Genomic DNA, 11,854 nt, shown 5'->3' with positions numbered 1-11,854 from the left:
CACTGCGGCAAAGCGGCCCATCAAAATATGCAATAGTATGACTCTTTAAGCTTATGTGAAGGCTGCGGCTACCGCTGCAGTTGTTGCAATCATCACCGACACATCTGAACGTAAGATTTAAGAAAAATGAAGTGGATTCTGAAATCAAACAGTAAAAATGACAATATATTGAACAAAACACAATTGACAACGGAACGAGATGTATTAGGTCTGACTCTTCTGTACATTGATGACAATTGAAAAACTCAGAGCTTAGATTATTAAATCCGGTGTAGTTGATGTAGTGGCGACAGAGAAACACTTCTTCGAAATTCCTCACGTCCCTAGTTAAAACAATATGAAAATGGCGTCGCCAAAGATGCACATTTTCGTCATACTTGAAGCAAACTGGTGCAACCGCTGCAAACCCATTACTCATCATGACAACTGTTGTACCCAAGGCTAATAATTACCAGAGAGACGACTTTTAATACAGAAGTAATAATAAACATCATCTGTAAGTAGGCTCTTTAGGTTTTTTTATCGGTAACGCCATGTAGCGCTCTGTAGGAAAAATCACTGGCTGTGCTGTGCGCAGTCTGTGGATAGTTTGCATTGTTCTCTGCCGTTGTAGTGTTGGGCAGCTGGATGTTAACAGCGCGTAGCGGTGCGCTGTTGGAGGTGAGCCGCCAGCAGTGAAGGAAGTGGGGAGAGAGATGGCGGAGTTTTGATATTTGTAAGAATGCATGTCATGAACTGCTATATATATTATGACTATTAAGGTAAATACATTGTTTGTTCTCTATTAAAATCTTTCATTTGCTAACTATGCCTATCAGTAGTTAGTGCCTTCTGTAGTTTGAATCTTTTATTTAGCTGGCAGTACTGGCGCTCGTTGTATTGGAGTAGTTCGAGTAACGAAGATTTTTGGTGAGGTAAGTGATTTGTGAAACGTATAGGTTAATGTTAGTCAGGGCCATTCTTTTGTAGGGATTTTTGAAAGTCAGATTGCGTTGCGCTAAAAATATTGTGTGTCAGTTTAAGCACAGTCTTGTATAATTGTTCGAAGGGGACGTTTCACGTCTTCCAATTGTTTGTACAGCTGCTACCACGAAGTGCAAAGCTTTGCTGGACGCAGCAGAAACACGATTGTTCACTGTCACTGCTATCTGGGTATCTGTACCCTGCTCAATCTGTCGGTGGTAAAGCTTTTTCCATATAGAAAACGTTCCCAAAGCGGAAAGCGCCAAGGCCACCTGTTACGCCTATCTCAGCGCAGTCCGCTGGGTCTGCCCACATCACATTTTCTCTCGTAGAGCTCGCGTTCCCCAAACGGAAACGACAAGGGAAAATCTGGACGCCCTTCGAGCCTTCCTTACGCCTGTTTTGCTACCTTTTTCCAATAGCAATTTATATTACGTTAAGGCTGAGCTCATACCGTACATAAACGATTAGTTTTATCTTCTTAAACCTAGAATAATACTTTCATTGCGTTTTATCATCGTAATTTAAACTTCACAAACTTTACTAAACAAGTACGCCAGATCTCAACGACACACTATACAGTGTGGTCCATTGATAGAGACTGGGCCAAATATCTCACGAAATAAGCATCAAACGAAAAAACTACAAAGAACGAAACTTGTCTAACTTGAAGGAGGAAACCAGATGGCGTTATGGTTGGCCAACTAGATGGCGCTGCCATAGGTCAAACGGATATCAACTGCGTTTTTTTAAAATAGTAACCAACGTTTTTTATTACATATTTATGAAGTACGTAAAGAAATATGAATGTTTTAGTTGGACCACTTTTTTCGCATTGTGATAGATGGCGCTGTAATAGTCACAAACATATAGCTCACAATTTTAGACGAACAGTTGGGAACAGATAGGTTTTTTAAATTAAAATACAGAACGTAGCTACGTTTGAACATTTTATTTCGGTAGTTCCAATGTGTTACATGTACCTTTGTGAACTTATCATTTCTGAGAACGCATGCTGTTACAGCGTGATTACCTGTAAATACCACATTAATGCAATAAATGCTCAAAATGATGTCCGTCAACCTCAGTGCATTTGGAAATACGTGTAACGATATTCCTCTCAACAGCGAGTAGTTCGCCTTCCGAAATGTTCGCACATGTATTGATAATGCGCTGACGCATGTTGTCAGGCGTTGTCAGTGGATCACGATAGCAAAGTCCTTCAACTTTCCCCACAGAAAGAAACCGGAGACGTCAGATCCGGTGAACTTGCGGGCCACGGTATGGTGCTTCGACGACCAATCCACCTGTCATGAAACATACTATTCATTACAGCTTCAACCGGACGCGTGCTATGTGCCGGACATCCATCATATTGGAAGTACATCGCCATTCTGTCATGCAGTGAAACATCTTGTAGTAACATCGATAGAACATTATGTAGGAAATGAGCATACATTGAACCATTTAGATTGCCATCGATAAAATGGGGGCCAATTATCCTTCCTCCCACAATGCCGCACCATATATTAACTCACCAAGGTCGCTGATATTCCACTTGTCGCAGCCATCGTTGATTTTCCGTTGCCCAATAGTGTATATTATGCCGGTTTACGTTACCGCTGTTGGTGAATGACGCTTAGTCACTAAATAGAACGCGTGCAAAAAATCTGTCATCCTCCCGCAATTTCTCTTGTGCCCAGTGGCAGAACTGTACACAACGTTCAACGTAGTCGCCATGCAATTCCTGGTGCATAGAAATATGGTACGGGTGCAATCGATGTTGATGTAGCATTCTCAACTCCGACGTTTTTGAGACTCCCGATTCCCGCGCAATTTGACTGCTACTGATGTGCCGATTAGCCGTGACAGCAGCTAAAACACCTGCTTGGGCATCATCATTTGTTGCAGGTCGTGGCTGACGTTTCTCATGTGGATGAACACTTCCTGTTTCCTTCAATAACGTAACTATCTGGCGAACGGTCCGGACACTTGGATGATGTCTTCCAGGATACCGAACAGCATAGATAGCACAAGCTCGTTGGGCATTTTGGTCACAATAGCCATACGTCAACACGATATCGACCTTTTCCGCAATTGGTAAACGGTCCATTTTAACACGGGTAATGTATCACGAAGCAAATACCGTCCGCACTGACGGTATGTTACGTGATACCACGTACTTCTACGTCTGTGTCTATTACAGCGGCATCTCTCACGAAGCGAAAAAAGTGGTCCAACTAAAACATTCATATTTCTTTACGTACTACACGAATATCTAATAAAAATGGAGGTTCCTATTTTAAAAAACGCAGTTGATATCCGTTTGACCTATGGCAGCGCCATCTAGTGGGCCAACCATAGCGCCATCTGGTTTCCCCCTTCAAGCTAGACGAGTTTCGTTCTTTGTAGTTTTTTCGTTTGGTGCTTATTTCGTGAGATATTTGGCCCGGTCACTAACAATGGGCCACCGTGTATATGTGTATTATAACACTGTTTCGTTTTAACCACGTTTTAAACGCTTCGATATCTTTTTCCTAGTTTTACCTCAGTCCATAGAGAAGAAATAAAAACTTTGAAGTTCGCCGATGACATTGTAATTCTGTCAGAGACAGCAAAGGACTAGGAAGAGATGTTGAACGGAATGGAAAGTGTCTTGAAAGGAGGATATAAGATGAACATTAAAAAAAGTAAAACTAGGATAATGGAATGTAGTCGAATTAAGTAGGGTGATGCTGAGGGAATTAGATTAGGAAATGAAACATTTAAAGTAGTGAACGAGTTTTGCTATTTGGGGAGCAAAATAACTGATGATGGTCGAAGTAGAGAGGATATAAAATGCAGACTGGCAATGGCAAGGAAAGCGTTTCTGAAGAAAAGAAATTTGTTAACATCGAGTATAGATTTAAATGTCAGGAAGTCGTTTCTGAAAGTATTTGTATGGAGTGTAGCCACGTATGGAAGTGAAACATGGACAATAAATAGTTTGTGCAAGAAGAGAATAGAAGCTTTTGAAATGTGGTGCTACAGAAGAATGCTGAAGATTAGATGGGTAGATCACATAACTAATGAGGAGGTATTGAGTAGAATTGGGGAGAAGTGAAGTTTGTGGCACAACTTGACTAGAAGAAGGGATCGGTTGGTAGTACATGTCCTGAGGCATCAAGGGATCACAAATTTAGCATTGGAGGGCAGGGTGGAGGGTAAAAATCGTAGAGGGAGACCAAGAGATGAATACCCTAAGGAGATTCAGAAGGATGTAGGTTTCAGTTGGTACTGGGAGATGAAGGAGCTTGCACAGGATAGAGTAGCATGGAGAGCTGCATCAAACCAGTCTCAGGACTGAAGACAACGACAACAACAACAACAACATGGTTCACTCCCAAGCAATGCTGTGTTCCAAACGTACATCACCAGAAATTTCTTCCTGAAATTAAGGCTGATGTTCGATGCTAGTAGGTTTGTTCCCAGCCAGCAGTGCCCTGTTTTCCTATGCTATGCTGCTTGAAATATCCTTGCTGTGTCGATCACGTGTTATTTTGTTTCCTAGACTGCAAAGTTCCTTCACCGCGCCTACCTCGTGGTCCCCAAACTTTAAGGTAAGTGCTCACTTATTTCATTTTTCTAATCTTCTTTACTTTCGTCTTTCTTCGATTTAGTTTCAAAAAAATTGTTCAAATGGCTCTGAGCACTATGGGACTTAACATCTGAAGTCATCAGTCGCCTAGAACTTAGAACTATTTCAACCTAACTAACCTAAGGACATCACACACTTCCATGTCCTAGGCAGGATTCGAACGTGCGACGTAGCGGACGCGCGGTTCCAGACTGACGAGCCTAGACCCGCTCCGCCACACCGGCCTGCCGATTTACTTTCGGTCGACGTTCTGTGATCAGTAGACTGTTCATTCCATTCCTTAAGTCATCCGTGCTTACACTGAAAACAGGAATGTCTTTACTGAATCTTATCATTGATATCGTATCGATCGCTATTGATATGTAAATCACTTTAGATTACTTCCACGTTATGCCTTCCGAATTGTCAGCAGTGGTGTGCCCCTTTAGCTGATAATAAACAACAATGAAAGCATCACTTGCAGTTCTTTAGAGCTTCGTCTTTGATTTTGACTGAGGCGCGCGCACCAGAAGCCCGCTGAGCACCTACCAGCCCTGTCTGCTCCATCACGCGCCGAGCTACGGTGGGCGTCGCGGCGTTTGCGATGTTCACAACAACAATATCTACTTTACTCGTTGTCTTCAAGCTCGTATTCGGTACTGCTCGGTTCTGTCTTGGATTTGTTTCTCCAGCAGTATTGGCTGTCCGTTAACATGGACAGGTTTGCTGATGATACCAAGCTGGCGGATATGCAACTTGTATATGGATTCACTGAATCCAGTGGAAGAGCCGTACAACGAACGTTACCCCGAGTTGCTCCCGCACCGACGGCAACACCATCGCAGCACTTTTGCCGGCGGGGTTGTTCTATTACTCTATGTTTTATGTTGAACAGTTTGCGTTGTATGTATTTCAGTCATCTTCACGGGTGTGAAGATATTTTCACAAAAACAAGGACAGCTGCAGTAACAAAACGAATAAATCGTAATTACATAGAGTGTATCAAAAAGAATCATCCCAATTTAAAAAAGCATAACTATTATGTTATTTGAGACTCGTACTCGAACAACGCACTGTTGGAAAGAGCGAACTCCCGAGTTTTACACGGTTCCCGCTAGGTAGTAGAATTGAGCGTCCACTTCAGTTTTAGTAAAAATGGTGTCCGGACAGCAGATAGCGTTTTGTGTTCCATGTTTTGTACTGTGCGAGTTAGTATTAACTGTTCAGCGTAACTTTCGTATAGGTATGGTGTGGATCCTCCTCCAGCACAGAGGATAAGACAACAGTTCCGAGGAACAGGTTGTGTGCGTGAAGCCGAGTCGCCGGAGACAGACGTCGAGCGCTTCCGCCGTGATTCCACAAGCACTCCTCAGAAATCCGCTCGCCGTGCAGCTCGGCAACTGAACATGTCTCCGTGTCCGTCTGAAGTGTGTTGCGTCGACGTTTACACATGAAACCACACTAAATTGAGCTACTGCAAGCTCTTCGTGAAGGTGACAAACAACAACGTGTGGATTTCCGTAATTTCGTTCTTGGCAAGATTTAGGATGACAGTGGCCGAGTGGTTCTAGGCGCTTCAGTCCGGAACCGCACTGCTGCTACGGTCGCAGGTTCGAATCCTGCCTCGGGCGTTGATGTGATGTCCTTAGGCTAGTTAGGTTTAAGTAGTTCTAAGTTTAGGTGACTGACGACCTCAGATGTTACGTCCTATAGTGCTCAGAGCCATTTTTTGGAGGATGGCAGTTTTCCTCCACGTTTAGTGTTTAGTGACGAGGCAACATTCCACTTAAATGGAAAGGTAAACCGTGATAATGTGAGAACACGGAGCACAGAACAACCACATGAAGCTGTACGTGAGAGGGACTCTCCAAAATTTAATGTTTCGTGCAGTTTCACGGGAAAAGGCGAATGGTCCATTTTTCTTTGCCGGGAACACTGTTACAGGAATCTCATGTCTAGATATGTTTGAGACCTTTCTATTCCCACAGTTGGAGACTGATTCGGGGAAACCGCCACGCTGGCATCTGGAAGTGCGTGAATCTTTAAATCAAAGGATTACTGAACGATGGATCGGTCGCATTTGGCCCAATGATTCAGCCTTACATTACTGGCCTCCAGTGTCACCGGACCTGACAGTATGTGGTTATCTCTTGTGCGGCAGCTTATAAAAGGCTCTGTTTATGTGCCTCCGTCACCAACAACAACTGTGGAAGCTGTAACTCAAGACATTCTCGCTGCAGTGGGGGAACAGTTTCAATGCTGAATTGATCTATGTCGTTCATCTCAAGCGAGGCATATTGAACTCATATGAAAATAATGAAAAAATATTTTTTTGAGTTCCTCATTCATCAAAAAACAAAATTAATTGTATATGGTTATTAGTTTCAGAAATATAGACGTGCCAAATCGGATGATTCTTCTTGATACACCCTGTATTATTGATCTGGAAAGACCTACCAGAGACCATGAGTCTCTTATAGTAAAATACTCAGAAGATATCTCTGAACAATCTCAGAAAGTTTGTTGTTGGAAATCTGGTTCAACCTGTACACACACTGCCAGAAAAAAGTGAAGCCTCCAGAAGATAAGGTCGGGTGTCAAAGCACGTTCGTACACGCACACACTATCGATGATTAAGTAAATGATTAGACTTGTAATGGTCAGTGGCAAGTAGTACGGCAATCAAGTTGTTCGTCTTTCGTGTTGTTACCAGGCCTGACAGCTTTACGTAAGAGGTATGAACAGCGTCAGATGTTGAGTGATTGTTGCGAAGGACACGGAAATCCACTGTATTCGTGTGAGATCGTATTATCAGCAGCCCACAGGGTTCTTAAGGGGCCTCATTGTGGACCTCCATTTGGCCAGCTGGTCGGCTTCATCAGTATTCAGATTTGTGCCGCACTCGGATGAGACAGTGGCTAGGATGTTAGACATCCTGAGAATATGGGAGGATACGTCTCCGTAGTAAAGGTTCCAGTGAAGGATGTCAAGCGGACGAGCATAGGGGAGAATCGCCATATTGTGCACCGAGCACACCGTAATCTCTTCACGTCCGCATCTGCCATCCAACAACACGTAATGAACTCCTCGCAACATTGTGTGACATCCCGCACCGTTTATCAGAGACTAGCAGCAGCCGGACTAGGGAATCACCGTCCCATGCGCACGCTGCCGCAAACACCAGAACAAAAGCGTCTGCATTTGGTGTGGCCAGCGACCGGACTACATTGTGATTGGGTCACATTGTGTTCAGAGATAATTCACGGTTCTGCGCCATCCTGGATGACCATCGTCGACGAGTATGGTGACGCCATAGGGATAGGTCCCATTCCACCACTGTTTTGGAGAAGCACAACGGCTTTACTTCTGGCGTCATGCTGTGGTGAGGCATCAGATATGACTTCAGGTGATGGCCAGTAGTGACTGAGCCACAATGATACGTCAAGGTCATCCTGAAACCTCATAGGTTCCGTTTCATATGTGGTGCCGTTTTTCAACAGAACAATCCTTGTCCATACATGTCTCTGTGGAATGATTACATAACTCATGGCCAGAAAAAGACCCAGATCTGCACCCAGTAGATCATATGTGGCACCAGCTTGTGCGTCAGCTCGTCCCCACTGTCTGTGTCCAGGCTACCAAGGACCAGCTACAACAGGTGAGTACCAGCTTCCCTCCGGATAGGACACACTTCTACTGCCGAACTCGGTTGTTGAAGGCTGGCTACCATGCAACATGACAGGCGACGAGGGTTGAGATAGCATAGCAGGCCAGAGAAGGCTCTGACAGGGAACACCTTGAGTGTCGGCAAAGGCCAAACGTGTTCACGTTAATCGAAAAAAAGAAATGGCTCAAATGGGACTTACCTTCTGAGGTCATCAGTCCCCTGTAACTTAGAACAGCTTAAACTTAATTAACCTAAGGACACCACACACATCCGTGCCCGAGGCAGGGTTCGAACCTGCGACCGTAGCGGTCGCGCCGCTCCAGACTGTAGCGCCTAGAACCGCTCGGCCATCCCGGCCGGAAGCCCTAGATATTATTGTCTGCCATGGGATCACAATACTGGCTGCTAATGGCATCAGAGGGTAGGACTACAGGTATCCAATGGTGAGCATAGCGTGAGGCCAGAGGTCGTAGACAAACTGCGTAGTCGACGAGTGACTCACAACAGTGCTACAGCAATAGTGGTGCTGGTGTGGAGCAGAACAGTGGCAACGATAAACAAAGCAATCATTGCCTTACATCTACAACAACGGATACCGAAATTGACATTTCGTCAGAAAGGAACCCAAGGAATCTCGCAGAATGAGAAACAAGTGGTAGATCAAATATTAATGTTTCTGCAAGAAGAGTTAGGGGAGTGTGTGATTTCGTATACGTTCGACTGTGCGGAAAATGCACATGTCGAGCACAATGATTACCAAACGTACTTAAAAAGTGAAAGTGATAGCGAAACATGTTTCGAGCCATGTAGTTCGGCATCCCTGTCGGACGGTAGCCATGAATACAGTCTCCAGCGAAAGGTAGTGAAGGACAATCGTTGCCCAATGAACGGGTACTAAACATAATTACGTACATAGAAGACCATTCACAGTATAGTAAAAAAACCATTATGAACAGATTTCAGTAAGTCCGCAGTGTTGTGCATAAGAAAAACTATCAATATTCAAAGCAGGACAAGGCGCACTCGTTACGAGGACGCTCTACGCAGTTTACAGGATGTGCATTGTGGTTACCCACTATCGTATGCACATCAAACTGCACGCCACATAGATTACGGTGATTCAAGGGAACAAGTGGATGGCTGAATAACTTCAAACAGTGATACAGAACTGGAAGACGTAAAACGACAAAATTTCAAACAAAGCGTCAACTTCACGATGCACAGCAAACCGAGGAATCGGTTCGAAAATTTGTAGAAGAGGTAAACAAACTTACTTCATCGTTTAGTAATGAATTTGAAGAGGAAATCCATATCAAAGGAATCCAGGAAATTAGATACACCAAGAGAGTTGCATCAGTATAAACTAACATCAACGCCTTAATGCATTCGTAAACAGTTGGGCCGACTCTTAATCTGGATGGTAAACCTCCTAGAAAGTTATCTGTTGAGTTAGGGGAGCTCTGAGCCCGGGGTTTTGCTCGTGTACGTGACCTCGCGAGGGGAGTAAGAATATTCACGTCACAGCAAGAAACACTGGGGAAGTGGGAGTACGAGAACTACAACTACGGAATGAGCACTGCTTTTGACCAATAGCTACTCAAATTAACTTGCATTTGTTTGATTACTTGTCTACTTGTAAAAATCATACCCGTTTAGAGAAAACTATCCCTCCCTAGACGTCTGTGGCATTACAATTCATACTACCTGAAACTCTAAACATTCATGGTGGTATCTGATTGTTCTATATCGTGTCTCCCTACCACTTTCGCGCAACGACGATCTGAGCGTGTTTTTTAGGGAATTGACTAGTTTGAACCTGGGACCTGTTGCTGGTAAGGAGACGCCAGACCGCACATGACATGTAGAATTCAGAGGAGTTCAGTGAGACTAGCGATGATATAACCAAATACTTAATGATCTCAGCGTCAGCTCCACTGAACTCCCTGTAAAAGAATCTCAATACTAACTAAATTTAGTGGAAGGGGTTCAAGGCTTTCCTATTTTTAGTTAGCTGGTAAAATAACATCGAAAAAGCAGTTAAGTTTACCATTGGAAATTTTATTCTACTCACAAAACATTGTTTATAAGTTGCACTATTGATAAAAGGAAATGTTTCAATACAGGATGCTAAAAACCAACTGCGTTCAACAAAAATGTGAACGAATATTCCCTGAGTGGGTTTCCAAGTTCTACAATGGATCGAAGGATGACCTATGCCATATCACATCTATAATCTAGGTTTAAATTAAGTTTCACAAAAGAGAAAACTATCAAAATGGTCTACAGTGACCCTTAAATATCTTTAATTACTTATCTAACTTGTCGTAAATTACAGTGGCTGATGTGGCTTCTCAATAACTACATAACACAAAAATCATCGCTTTTCAGATTTTTACTTCAAGTGGCAAATGTGAACACCATGAGCTTTAATTGACGATCGACACTAGTATTACGCAAAAAGGGGGTGTAACAGATGAGACTTCTCCAGTTCTGAGTGAAGCTTTATGCGCTGTTATGCGGCATCGCGTGCGTTCATTACCTTGTGGGTGTTTAGACAGCGTCAGGGTGGCGGCAGGCAGCACAGCTCCGCTCACCTCGCCGTCTCCGAAGTAACTCTGTCCTCACTTCTCCTTACTACCATTTACCGAAGTTGTTTTTTTACAAAAAAAACTATCTGGCTGTGTTTTCATCTGACCAATCAGGGTCTCAATGTTAACTTTAAGCTCCGCCTACAATAATTCTGTCTATCCAATCAGAAACGTTATACTTTTCGTGGTGGGCAATGTTTTTAAAGTTTGCAACGTAACACAGACGCGAAAAAGTCTCACGCTAAAACTTGCAGCTTGGGTGGTCCTTTTACCGCTATCGTAAGATCTATACTGTTCTTCTGGAGGGCTCTGTCTTTTAACATGGGCTGGGGGGGGGGGGGGGGGGGGTCCTAACGTAACAGAGACGCGAGGAAGTCTCACACTAAAACTTATGGGCAGTAGTGGCCCTTTTTGTGTTATCGTAAGATCTATACCGTTTTTATGGAGGGCTCTATCTTTTAACATGGTCTGGGGGGGGGGGGGGGTCCTTGACGTAACAGAGACGCGAAAAAGTCTCACACTAAAACTTGCAGGTGGTGTGGCCCTAGTGGTTAGCTGGCGACGTGGGTGTCCAGTCCGTCCCTTCTAGCTTCTAGCTTAACACGGTTCTGCTCTCGGCTTCTGTTCTCGTTTCCTCCTCGGAACTGCGTCGGTCTCATCGTGGGAAGGTATGACATGCATTTAGGCATTCTTGTGTTAGTCTGTGGTATTCCATTTGCTCACTCGTTACTCATATTACTTCGGTTAATTTAATGTCACGATTTATTCGGAGCTATGTGACATACTACTCCATTTGCTTATCATGTCAGGGTTTTCATGGAAGGTGTTGGATTTGCCTGACACCTTACAAAACCACTGGACAAATTCAGGCTCTGGATGGTTACTTTTTCCGTGCCTATAACACATATTATAGTACTATCTGCAGCTACGCCTAGAAGGAAAACCAGTTTCACGATAAGCTCCAGGACAGACTGTTTCGCATTCGGTTGCATGCCCTCGCTTTCCATTAGGTATCATCAG

The sequence above is a fragment of the Schistocerca gregaria genome, chromosome 5 (genome assembly GCF_023897955.1).
Source record: "Schistocerca gregaria isolate iqSchGreg1 chromosome 5, iqSchGreg1.2, whole genome shotgun sequence".
Lineage (NCBI taxonomy): Eukaryota > Metazoa > Arthropoda > Insecta > Orthoptera > Acrididae > Schistocerca > Schistocerca gregaria.
This window is presented reverse-complemented; position numbering follows the sequence as displayed.